The following is a 13,188-nucleotide window of genomic DNA, read 5'->3' on the forward strand; positions in this document are numbered from 1 at the left end:
GGCTGCTCTTTATTTATGAAAAGTATGTTAAAGAGAAGTAGAATGATGAGGTTCTGAATTAGGGTTTAATACCTAGATGACCAAAGGGAAAAACCTAGTGGGAAAAAAGTGCCTTTGGGATACGTGCATTATTGGAGTACTTATTAGCATGGAAAACATTAATAAAGTACTCAGGGGATTATTTACTGATAGATATAGAATTAAACAATGTGATATCCATGTCATTTTACTGGGCCAACGCCAATTTGCCAAGGTCAGCACCAAGCAATGGGGAGCATTGGGCAATCACCAAGCCTCCAATTTGGTCGGTGCTGACTCCACTATCGCATGTAATGATTTTAACCCCAAGGTCAACACTAAGCGATGGGGAGCATTGGGCAGTTCCCAAGCTTCCTATTTGCCCAATATTGACTCAATTCTCTGACTTGTAATCACATCACCATGGTATCCATCTTCGGTTACACCAAGGTCAACACCAAGCGATAGGGAGTGTTGGCAGTCCCCAAGCGTCCTATTTTCCTCAGTATTGAATGCACTAAATTTTGTCTTTCCGTTGTCGGTTATCATGCCCCAAGGTCTTTGCCATCGGCTGTAATGGCTTTAATACCTAGGTCAACACCAATTGATAGGGAGAGTTGGGTAATCCCCAAGCTTCATATTCGCTCAATAGTGACCCCACTGCATGACTTTTTGGTTAGTATGATATTGGTTTTCCTGTTGTAGTTCATTCAAGGTGCATAGGTGGAAGCAAAAAGAGTATCTAATGCATATTGTCCAATGGTGGGACCTCCTATATATGCATACACAAAAATGCATGCAACATGTTCTTGTGACAAAGGGCGTCTGGAATATTGTGCAGGGCATTGATGTACGTCTTGGTTCTGAGGATGTAGGCAATGTTGAGGATGTTGCAGGTCTTGTTGCAAGGATTACTGTTGTTAGAGTTGTTTTACCTACAACAGAACAATCTCGTTGGGATGTAAAGGATGCGTAGGATCATACGGTGATTGCATTATCTATGAAGCGCACCATTACTCCTCACATTCATTCAGCAAAATCTGCAAAACACGCTTGGGATATTTTGGTCGGTCTTTATGCAAGCCGCAAAATGAGCCAAAAATTGCATTGCTGCGTGAAGAGCTGGAGTCGAAGATTATGCATGAGGAAGATGATATGGACACTTTCCTTGCTGGTGTCAAGGATATCAATGAGCAAAGTTCCCTTGTGCAGACTGTTCTTGATGCCTTGTCAGACTCTTACAAGACTTTTTCTAGTACTTGGAGACTTATGACCCAAGGAAATCCTGAAGTTGTCAAGTTTGATGCATTGGGCACATTGCTCTTGCAAGAGTCACTTTCCAAAAAAAATAGGACTAGACAACGTACAGTTGAACAAGATTTTATTGTTGCTCAAAGAAAGGGTGGTAACAGCAATGCAGCCACTTCTTATGGTTCTTCTGCGAGTGGAAAATCACCTATTCCTAATGCTTCTGCTGGCAACAATTTGTCTGAAAATTCTAGTGATAAGGGCAAAAACAAGATGCGTTGACATGATTGCAAAGCTAATGATCACTTGATCAAGCAGTGTCCTAAGTTGAAGGCCAAAGAGGCTAAGAAGAAAGAGGGTGGTTCCACTGCAAATGCTGGATCCACTACAAATGTGGCTATTGTTGAGTCTTTTGTGAAAGGAGACTATGATGCTGATGTTGATGCAGAATGGGCTTTTAGTGCAATGTATCTATAATCCCGATGTCCATGATGCATGCATGTCAATTGCTGTAGATTCACATGTGTGGTATTTTGACAGTCGTGCTACAAAGCACAATACCTCACATCGTGATTTGTTCACCTCTCTTGTGTTTGTCCCTCATGGGAATTCAATTACTTGTGTCAACAATGCCTCTTATCATGTTCAAGGAGTTGGAAAGATTGTGCTTATTGCTGAAAATGGCAAATCTTTTACACTTGTTGATGCATTGTATGTACTTGAGATAAAAAAGAACCTTTTGTCTTTATTTGCACTTGCTAGACTTGGTCTTGTAGTCAAACTTGTGGATGACAGATGTACAGTTCCTGATCTCAGTTTCGGTTATGAAATTGTTGCATCTGGCATTTTGTGTTGTGGGTTGTATAAGCTCACTTTGTATGACAAGTGTGGGCAGAATTTTGTAGATGCAGATGTAGATTCAAGGGTTATCTCGTAGCAAAAATTCCATTGATACAAAGTGGGTTTACAACTTGAAACATAAGCCGGATGGTGAGGTTGATCGCTATAAGGCTCGACTTGTTGCAAAAGGCTATGCGCAACAGAAAAGCATAGACTATGAAGAGACTTTTGCTCCCACTTGTCGTATGACTACTGTGCGTTTTCTATGTGCATTGGAAGCTCATTTTGGTTGGGATGTACATCAAACTTATATTGTTACTGCTTCTTGAATGGTGACATTTTTTAGGAAGTTTATGTAACGCAACCTTGCGGTTTTGTCAAGAAAGGACAAGAGGACAAAGTGTGCAGATGTCAGAAGGCTTTGTATGGGTTGAAGAAATCTCCTCGTGCTTGGTACGAGAAAGCTGACACTCATTTGGTCAAACGAGGCTTTCGTAACAATCGAACAGAAAGCACATTGTATGTCAAGCATGAGGACGATGTACTTCTAGAACATTGTTGTTCTTTATATTGATGATTTGCTGCCTAATCCCTATGAGGCACATATTGCTGAATTTAAGACTGATTTGAATGCTACTTTCAAGATGAAAGATTTGGGATTGTTGCATCATTACTTGGGCATACAATTTAAGCAGTGTGATGGTGGTATTGCCTTGTGTCAAAAAAGTTATATAGAGACATTTCTATGTAAGTTTGGACGTGAGGATTGCAAACCTATTGCCACTCCCATGGAAACAAGTTTGAAGTTGAGTCCACATGATGCTGGTGATCCTGTTGATGTCAGCCTTTACCAAACTGTTGTTGGATGCCCCATTTATGTATGTAACATAAGGCCAGATATTCAGTTTGCAGCCTCACACGTCAACAGATTTATGCATATCCCAGGGTCTAAGCATTGGCAGACAGTCAACAGGATTTTTTGCTACTTGAGTGGCACTTTATATCTTGGCTTCTTTTATCCCAAGGGGGGATCATTGCCGCCAGATTTACATGCTTTCTCGGACTCGGATTGGGCTGCTTGTTATGACACGTGAGTGTCCACGAGTGGTTTTTGTTTCATGTTGGGAAGCTCATGTATATCATGGTTGAGCAAGAAGCAACCTACTATGGCCACTTCTAGTTGTGAGGTTGAGTACAAGGTAGTCTCCGCAGCTAAAGTTGAGTGTGTATGACTCAGATGCCTTATGCCTAATTTGGGTGTTGGATTGGAAACTACCAACATCATCTACACTGACAGTCAGAGCGCATTGACAATTACGAGGAACCCAATTTTTCATGGTCACACAAAGCACATTGAGATGCATTACCACTATGTCAGGGAGAGGCTCTCACTGGGAGAGATTAGCTTGGCTGATGTGCAAACGTAGGACAACCTTGCAGATCTTTTCACAAAGGCATTGTCTTATGATAATTTCGAAGCTTTTCACAAAGTTTTGGGCTTGCTCCCCTTTGTGGAGTGATCCTATCCTCGGGGCATTCTCCCTTTACTCTACGTGCTAGCCCTCGTTCACTTCATCACTCCCATGGGGGGATTTGTTACCATATACATGTGGTAGTGATGTCTGTGAACACACTAGGACCGCCGGGGCATTTTTTCCCTCACTAGGAGGTTTTTTTCCCTATGTATTGTATATACGCCCCAAGGCTATCTATCTTTTCATTGCACACTAAGTAAGATTCTCTTTGTTGTGTGTTTTGAGTTTCCTTCGTCTTCTCCAAGCTGTGTGTGCTTCCGTACAACCCTAATTCCAACACATAATTGCACCTTTCTTGAGCTTAATATTAGACGAGGTGCATCAAACTCGTTACAAGCAACATAAAGATGTTGTTGCCACCTATCAAACCATAATTCAAGATTTCTTCTAGCTTAAATTTAACGATGTAGCTAGTTGTTGTTGCATAATACTTAACCTAGCAAAAAATAAAGAGTTACAACACAAACCCAAACAACAGTCACCACACCGTCAAAAAATATATTTCACACAGTACACACCCTATGATGAAATGTTGCTTTTTGAATTAATCGAAAACATGTTCTTATGACAAAGGGCGTCTGGAATATTGTGCAGGGCATTGATGTACGTCTTGGTTCTGAGGATGTAGGCAATGTTGAGGATGTTGCAGGCCTTGTTGCAAGGATTACTGTTGTTAGAGTTGTTTTACCTACAACAGAACAATCTCGTTGGGATGTAAAGGATGCGTAGGATCATACGGTGATTGCATTATCTATGAAGCGCACCATTACTCCTCACATTCATTCAGCAAAATCTGCAAAACACGCTTGGGATATTTTGGTCGGTCTTTATGCAAGCCGCAAAATGAGGCAAAAATTGCATTGCTGCGTGAAGAGCTGGAGTCGAAGATTATGCATGAGGAAGATGATATGGACACTTTCCTTGCTGGTGTCAAGGATATCAATGAGCAAAGTTCCCTTGTGCAGACTGTTCTTGATGCCTTGTCAGACTCTTACAAGAATTTTTCTAGTACTTGGAGACTTATGACCCAAGGAAATCCTGAAGTTGTCAAGTTTGATGCATTGGGCACATTGCTCTCGCAAGAGTCACTTTCCAAAAAAAATAGGACTAGACAGCGTACAGTTGAACAAGATTTTATTGTTGCTCAAAGAAAGGGTGGTAACAGCAATGCAGCCACTTCTTATGGTTCTTCTGCGAGTGGAAAATCACCTATTCCTAATGCTTCTGCTGGCAACAATTTGTCTGAAAATTCTAGTGATAAGGGCAAAAAGAAGATGCATTGACATGATTGCAAAGCTAATGATCACTTGATCAAGCAGTGTCCTAAGTTGAAGGGCAAAGAGGCTAAGAAGAAAGAGGGTGGTTCCACTGCAAATGCTGGATCCACTACAAATGTGGCTATTGTTGAGTCTTTTGTGAAAGGAGACTATGATGCTGATGTTGATGCAGAATGGGCTTTTAGTGCAATGTATCTATAATCCCGATGTCCATGATGCATGCATGTCAATTGCTGTAGATTCACATGTGTGGTATTTTGACAGTGGTGCTACAAAGCACAATACCTCACATCGTGATTTGTTCACCTCTCTTGTGTTTGTCCCTCATGGGAATTCAATTACTTGTGTCAACAATGCCTCTTATCATGTTCAAGGAGTTGGAAAGATTGTGCTTATTGCTGAAAATGGCAAATCTTTTACACTTGTTGATGCATTGTATGTACTTGAGATAAAAAAGAACCTTTTGTCTTTATTTGCACTTGCTAGACTTGGTCTTGTAGTCAAACTTGTGGACGACAGATGTACAGTTCCTGATCTCAGTTTCGGTTATGAAATTGTTGCATCTGGCATTTTGTGTTGTGGGTTGTATAAGCTCACTTTGCATGACAAGTGTGGGCAGAATTTTGCAGATGCAGATGTAGATTCAAGGGTTATCTCGTAGCAAAAAGTCCATTGATACAAAGTGGGTTTACAAGTTGAAACATAAGCCGGATGGTGAGGTTGATCGCTATAAGGCTCGACTTGTTGCAAAAGGCTATGCGCAACAGGAAAGCATAGATTATGAAGAGACTTTTTCTCCCACTTGTCGTATGACTACTGTGCGTTTTCTATGTGCATTGGAAGCTCATTTTGGTTGGGATGTACATCAAACTTATATTGTTACTGCTTCTTGAATGGTGACATTTTTTAGGAAGTTTATGTAACGCAACCTTGCGGTTTTGTCAAGAAAGGACAAGAGGACAAAGTGTGCAGATGTCAGAAGGCTTTGTATGGGTTGAAGAAATCTCCTCGTGCTTGGTACGAGAAAGCTGACACTCATTTGGTCAAACGAGGCTTTCGTAACAATCGAACAGAAAGCACATTGTATGTCAAGCATGAGGACGATGTACTTCTAGAACATTGTTGTTCTTTATATTGATGATTTGCTGCCTAATCCCTATGAGGCACATATTTCTGAATTTAAGACTGATTTGAATGCTACTTTCAAGATGAAAGATTTGGGATTGTTGCATCATTACTTGGGCATACAATTTAAGCAGTGTGATGGTGGTATTGCCTTGTGTCAGAAAAGTTATATCGAGACATTTCTATGTAAGTTTGGACTTGAGGATTGCAAACCTATTGCCACTCCCATGGAAACAAGTTTGAAGTTGAGTCCACATGATGCTGGTGATCCTGTTGATGTCAGCCTTTACCAAACTGTTGTTGGATGCCCCATTTATGTATGTAACACAAGGCCAGATATTCAGTTTGCAGCCTCACACGTCAACAGATTTATGCATATCCCAGGGTCTAAGCATTGGCAGACAGTCAAGAGGATTTTTTGCTACTTGAGTGGCACTTTATATCTTGGCTTCTTTTATCCCAAGGGGGGATCATTGCCACCAGATTTACATGCTTTCTCGGACTCGGATTGGGCTGCTTGTTATGACACGCGAGTGTCCACGAGTGGTTTTTGTTTCATGCTGGGAAGCTCATGTATATCATGGTTGAGCAAGAAGCAACCTACTATGGCCACTTCTAGTTGTGAGGTTGAGTACAAGGTAGTCTCCGCAGCTAAAGTTGAGTGTGTATGACTCAGATGTCTTATGCCTAATTTGGGTGTTGGATTGGAAACTACCAACATCATCTACACTGACAGTCAGAGCGCATTGACAGTTACGAGGAACCCAATTTTTCATGGTCACACAAAGCACATTGAGATGCATTACCACTATGTCAGGGAGAGGCTCTCAATGGGAGAGATTAGCTTGGCTGATGTGCCAACGTAGGACAACCTTGCAGATCTTTTCACAAAGGCATTGTCTTATGATAATTTCGAAGCTTTCCACGAAGTTTTGGGCTTGCTCCCCTTTGTGGAGTGATCCTATCCTCGGGGCATGGCACTTCCCTTTACTCTACGTGCTAGCCCTCGTTCACTTCATCACTCCCATGGGGGGATTTGTTACCATATACATGTGGTAGTGATGTCTGTGAACACACTAGGACCGCCGGGGCATTTTTTCCCTCACTAGGAGGTTTTTTTCCCTATGTATTGTATATACGCCCCAAGGCTATCTATCTTTTCATTGCACACTAAGTAAGATTCTCTTTGTTGTGTGTTTTGAGTTTCCTTCGTCTTCTCCAAGCTGTGTGTGCTTCCGTACAACCCTAATTCCAACACATAATTGCACCTTTCTTGAGCTTAATATTAGACGAGGTGCATCAAACACGTTACAAGAAACATAAAGATGTTGTTGCCACCTATCAAACCATAATTCAAGATTTCTTCTAGCTTAAATTTAACGATGTAGCTAGTTGTTGTTGCATAATACTTAACCTAGCAAAAAATAAAGAGTTACAACACAAACCCAAACAACAGTCACCACACCGTCAAAAATATATATTTCACACAGTACACACCCTGTGATGAAATGTTGCTTTTTGAATTAATCGAAAACAGTATAGGAACTCGTACAATGATGTCTTTCCATACAACTACTCGGCTTGGATTAAAGTGCAGGAATTCTTGTCCTCTTGCTTGCCTTCCGACAAAAAATCGAACTCCTCTTGAAAGCGTCGAGCATCTTTACTGAAACAGGCAGCTGTAGGGATCTCCCAACAAAACATGAGCGTAGATCCATATCGCAGAAGTGTTGGGAACCACGCCAAGATTGAATCGGGTGAGGATATTAATATGTCATGCTCATGAATTTCACTCAAAAGTTCTCCAAACTCAGAAGGTGATATTTCCTCTGGCTTCAGAAGATCTCCATGGTAACGTGTCATAAAAAAAAACCGAGGATACCCAAGACAATCGGCCGAGCCATACGACAACAACTCTGGTATCGGTGTGCTTTGAAGCTCTCGCAAGTGAAGATAAACGCACACCTCCTTAGCGTATGTTTTTGGGATGGGCCCGTCTCCTCTTTCTCTGAGATACATATCTTTGTGTCCAACCCAAACTGTGCTACTTTATTTGAACGATAGTATGGATGAAACACTTCAAATTCATTGCACAGAACCTGTACATACTTCCTTGGCAAGCCAAACTCCATATGTGCCGTCTTTATCAACTTTATAGTGGCCTTCTTATCATACATGCTACTACTCCCACGAATAAGTATTATTGGTGTGCTAATATTTGCTGAATTGTTACTTCAGATTCGAGGATCCAGTCAACAAACTAAATATTGACATAACTACACAACTAACTACGCATATTTGTGATAATGAATTCTTAATGCACAAATAAAGATGTAAGACGGTAGGATTCTGAAGCTACAAGGATGGCTCCTTCCACGTGCCCCTATGATCTCCAATGAGGAGCTTCAACATCATTCCAACAACCACAGCGCAATCGTGACGGACCAACCATTCATCGGCTAAGTTCATAAGAGCATGGTAGATGAGCCGAGAGAGAGGAGAACTAGACATGGGAGCTTTAGAAGGGGAGGGGATGCTCAATCTAGGACAGTTGAGGAAGCGTGGGGCACATGGAAAGAGGATATACTACTCTTTGTTGCAGGGTATGAACAAATTTCTTGCTGGCATCATAAGGAGTTGTTAGTGGTACCAGAGGAGGATTGAAGTCTCACTCCTATAACAGGGTTGCCCACTATCTCTGGCCTTCTTGACGAGATTTTGAATTTTAATTGATCTAGGAGGTGAATCAGGAGCATGATTAGCAGATAGCATGTCTCTTACATGCAAACTTATCCCAACCCTCCAAAAGGAACCATGCTCACCATGAACCTTGAACTCACACAATGTTATAATAGCTGAACACCCATGTTTATCTTTATCTACAAAGGAGAGTTCGTGGAGGAGTGGGACCATGTGTGCACTTCGACCCAAGAAATGCATTTCTTGCGTAGAGAAAACACTCAGACATTTCTGAAACATTGTAACACATATTTATTCAAAAAAGGCTTGAAAACCCAGTGAAAAAAGCCAAAGGAATTTTCCATAAAAAAAGAAAAAAAGAAAGAAAGAAAAAAACTCTCAAAGAGCACATAAAAAAGAAAAAACAAAAACAATGAACAATGATTGTTTTTACTTTTCATTTTCGTTACTTTGTTTAATGATCTTAGCTTAGTTATTATGGCTTTTCTAGGGGCAGGAATAGCTATAGTTCTACATAACACTTTTGGTCCTCATATTTCTATAGAAGATGTCTGGTCTTATTTATTCAAAATTGACAATAAACATACCAAATGGGTACACACACGCAGATGAATCCGGGATATGCACAAATCACCTTTTAAGGAAAAAGAAAGACGTTTATTATTATTTTTATTTAAATTTATGTTATCATAGATTATGATTCATGTGCATATAAAGTTTCAACCGTGGACCATGATGTTTTGTTGAATGTTCATTTCAAATTGTATACAATCATGACTCGCTTAGTCGTGTTAAACTAGTCAAATTGCCCCACCTACGAATGCACGCATGCACACATCCCAATACATTCACACCTCCCATGTCTAAAACCCCTGGCAACTCTTCTCCATGAGGACAAGAGAAATATACACATTACAAAGCTTTCTTGAGCGCATTTGCTCCAAAGATGCATTGTCAAAGACCTGAAGACAACACTATTGTTCTTTAATACTCTAGTTAACCCCACACTATTGTATAAAGCCCCTGCTTGGGAGCTTAGTCTTTTCTATAAATGTAGTAATGGGAAGAAAATTGAAATACAATGGATGGCACCACATAGAGAGGGGAGGTGTTGTTGTCCTTATAGAAGAGAGCTACAGCACATCAAACAGGTAATAAGAGATGAGGAAGCCCGTTTCATGTGAATCCACACGCAGATCGGCTGTGTGATATTTGTATTGTCATATCCTATTTCACACCCAAAGGCAACATCGGATATGTATTGTTCATAGGTGACTTCAACACACATACACAACTGCACCAGGTGTCCATGTATAGAGATCTAGCACCGTAGGAGTGGGGACTGGACATGAATTCCTAGGACATGGAGGATTTTGATAACGGAGACCGACAACAGGAGCTAGGAGGAGCACACAGATTGGCCATACAAAAGTGCTTTGATCAAATATTCACGAGCCTTTTGTGAGCATGTGCCTTCGGCATGCACCTGAATCAGCATGTAGTAGCTTTTCATGGCTCAACTCACTAGTAATATGCATATATACTGCGTGGCAATTATTATGAAGCTGCATCTTTGCATAGATGCTTGGAAGTTGTCTCACCCACGCCATGTTGCATCTTGACCACTCTCCCAAACTAGTATACAAGGCTGGCTCTTCTCCTTGTTTAGGGATTTTGCCACGTGCGCACTTCACTTGCGCTACATGGACATGCTTCTGCGGCAATCAAGCATGAGTCTATCTTAGGACTAATCCTGAAATCTTTGTGAGCCTCTAGCAGGACGTGCATGTCTAGGCCAGTCATAGTTGCATACCCTCTCTTGCACAAGACAATCATTTCATCATGCAGACAATTTACCGCCTGAACCACCTCTTATAGGTCATTTATTAATAAGTGACTTTTTATTTACCCTTGTTGGAATGTAGATAGGGAAAATGGCTAAAGGAACTATTAAAGAAACCCAAGGCGCTCAGTAGGAGGCAGACACCCAGCAAGAAGGTAGCACCTCAGGCTTCTCTAGCGTTCTTCTCCAGAATCAGCCCAGCATTTCTCCATCAAGAAGACCAACGTTTTCAGCATTGAGGACCAGCGTTTTTAGTTTGCAGCCCTTAGCCTCGCATGACCCAGATCAGCCAGTGTTTCCAGATTCAGCACAAACGAGCCAACGTTTTCTGTTTTCGGCCTCTAGACAATCAACGTTTTGCATTCTTAGCCCTTGCAGGCACGAACAACAGCAGATCAGCCCTTGCCTCACAACATTAGCAACTTTTTAGCATTAGATCTTAGCAATTTCAGATTTCAGCTTTGACATCATCATCAACATCGACATCATCATCGTTGTCATCATCAAGTACCACAACATCAGTACCCATTAGCATCACCATCTCAGCATCCAATCATTCTATGAGCACTTATGCAAGAATAAAGAAAGTACTTGCTCTGGCAACAGAGCAAGGGGGCCCTTGAGAGTTGGGACCCGACATCCCTGTATCGTCTTCTCTTGCTCTCCTCGTGCCTCTCTCTTTCTTTTAGTTCAGTTCATGTTCTTTCAAGTGAAGTAAAGTGTCCCTTGCGTTTGTGCGGAGCACTGGATTCTAGCTGAAATCCGTAAACACTTCCGCTGCACCTGAAGAGTTTTGCTATCTGGTCTCGTTACTTTGTTACCCCAGTAATTTTCGGACAAAGCTGGAAGCAGAGCATGCCACCTGGCATAAATCTACTCAGTAGCAAAAAGAAGCATATTGAAAGAGCTCACTACTGTATTTCCCCCATTGGCTATAGCTTTTTCCGCCCCCCTCCCCGGGTTCTTCCTTTACCCCCTCCCCTCCTTCTCCTGCTGCTCCTCTTCCTTCTCCACCCCCCATCGGTCTTCTTTGCCAGTCAATAGTCTAGGTCTTTAGCGGCCTCTACTATCACAAACTATTGACATGTCAAGCCATCGAAGACCCTGCGGGTTAGGGCTCCCCAAGCCTAACCCTAGCCAACCTCTGAATTGCGGCTGCCGACGGGCCTGAACCATACTAGAAGCAAGAGAAGAAGAAGTCTTTACCAACTTATAAATCCTCGCCAAGTGGCCCAATTTTTAAAGAAAGGGTCAGGATTAAAATCCTGACCTCTAGCCAACTTATGGGACCCCGTCCGATGGATACACACAGGACTTGGCATAACAACTGATGATGTGGCATTTGATCGAGAAACCGGATTTTGCTTTAACATGTTGACATGGCAATGTTTGGACAGTTTCACATTTTGCGTTGATTGCTGGGTGACGTGGCACGTTGTATGGACAGCCTATGGAGTGCACGCTTTTGGAGATCACATGCTTTTAGACTATATGCTTTTGATGTAAACTGCTTTTGAGGGCAAAGGCCTTTAAATATGGACTCTCTCTGGGCTCTTTCTCTGGCATTCTACCGCTTGAAGGTGCAGAGCAGAGACACAGGTGGTGTACTAAGTTGAAGCAATATAAAGAAATATCGAAAGGGTCCCCAAGGTTTAGCTAAGAGGTAGAGGTTACGCGCCTTTAGGCCACCTGTGTTATCTGCAAGGTTATCTAGACCTAGCAGAGGGGAGGTGCGAGATTTCCTCCAGGCCCTCCTTTTAGCAGAAGTGGACAAGATCATTGACGTACAGCTTCTCGGGCGCACGGCTACTATCAGATAGAGTTTGAGTCTTCCGAGATGGCGTCCATGGTCCTAGGTCATTGCGATGAGCCACGTGCTATCTGAGCAGTTAGAGCTCACTTTTGGCAGTGGCGCCATGGATTTGATCCGGTTACTGATGTTCTCGTTGAGGAGGCAGACCTTTCCATCTCAATCTCCTTCCTAGGCTTGAGGAGAGAGTACCTTCCGCTCCTTTCCAGGATTGGTTCAGAGATTGGGACTGTCTTGGAGACACCACGCACAGCAACTTCTGTACCTACCAAGCTTACTGGCATACCTACCGTACGTGTTATGGTTAGTGACACCCACACCCTCCTGAACGTCGTTCTACTACCTTGGGTGAGTGGTGGTTGGTTCCACTAGAATATGAAGTACTTGGGCCATCGGAACCAGTGCTTTATTTGTCGATAGATGGGTGATCTTACAAAGGCCTGTCCACGGAGGAGGCCCGGACCTTCGGCAAGACCCAGACCCAGCCTCTTAGGGCTGGCCAGGCACAACAAAGAGAGACACAAGGAGCTCCGGTGGGTTCCTCCTTCGAGCCTGTTGCCCAGGCAAAGGAGGGATGGCAACAGGTCCATGGGCGTCGCTGCCAAGGACCGCTACGCCCTTGGTGGTTGTCGTACACCATGCTAGCAACAGTGATTTACTGTTAGATTTACACCACTCTGCTGCTTCACACAAGTCTAGGGAACTTCCTTGTACGGCTAGTGTCTCTGGGCTGGCCATCCATAGTCTAGGTTGTACCTTGTTCGGCCACCCGAGATTGGAGCCGATTGTGTA

The 13,188-nt window shown here is 42.5% G+C and overlaps 1 pseudogene; it reads right to left on the reverse strand.

Moving 5' to 3' along the window:
• Nucleotides 1-7,550: 7,550 nt before the first annotated feature.
• LOC147441066 (uncharacterized) lies at nt 7,551-12,680 on the reverse strand (annotated as a pseudogene).
• Nucleotides 12,681-13,188: the final 508 nt, after the last annotated feature.

Source organism: Adiantum capillus-veneris, chromosome 15 (genome assembly GCF_014529385.1).
Source record: "Adiantum capillus-veneris isolate H3 chromosome 15, ASM1452938v2, whole genome shotgun sequence".
NCBI lineage: Eukaryota > Viridiplantae > Streptophyta > Polypodiopsida > Polypodiales > Pteridaceae > Adiantum > Adiantum capillus-veneris.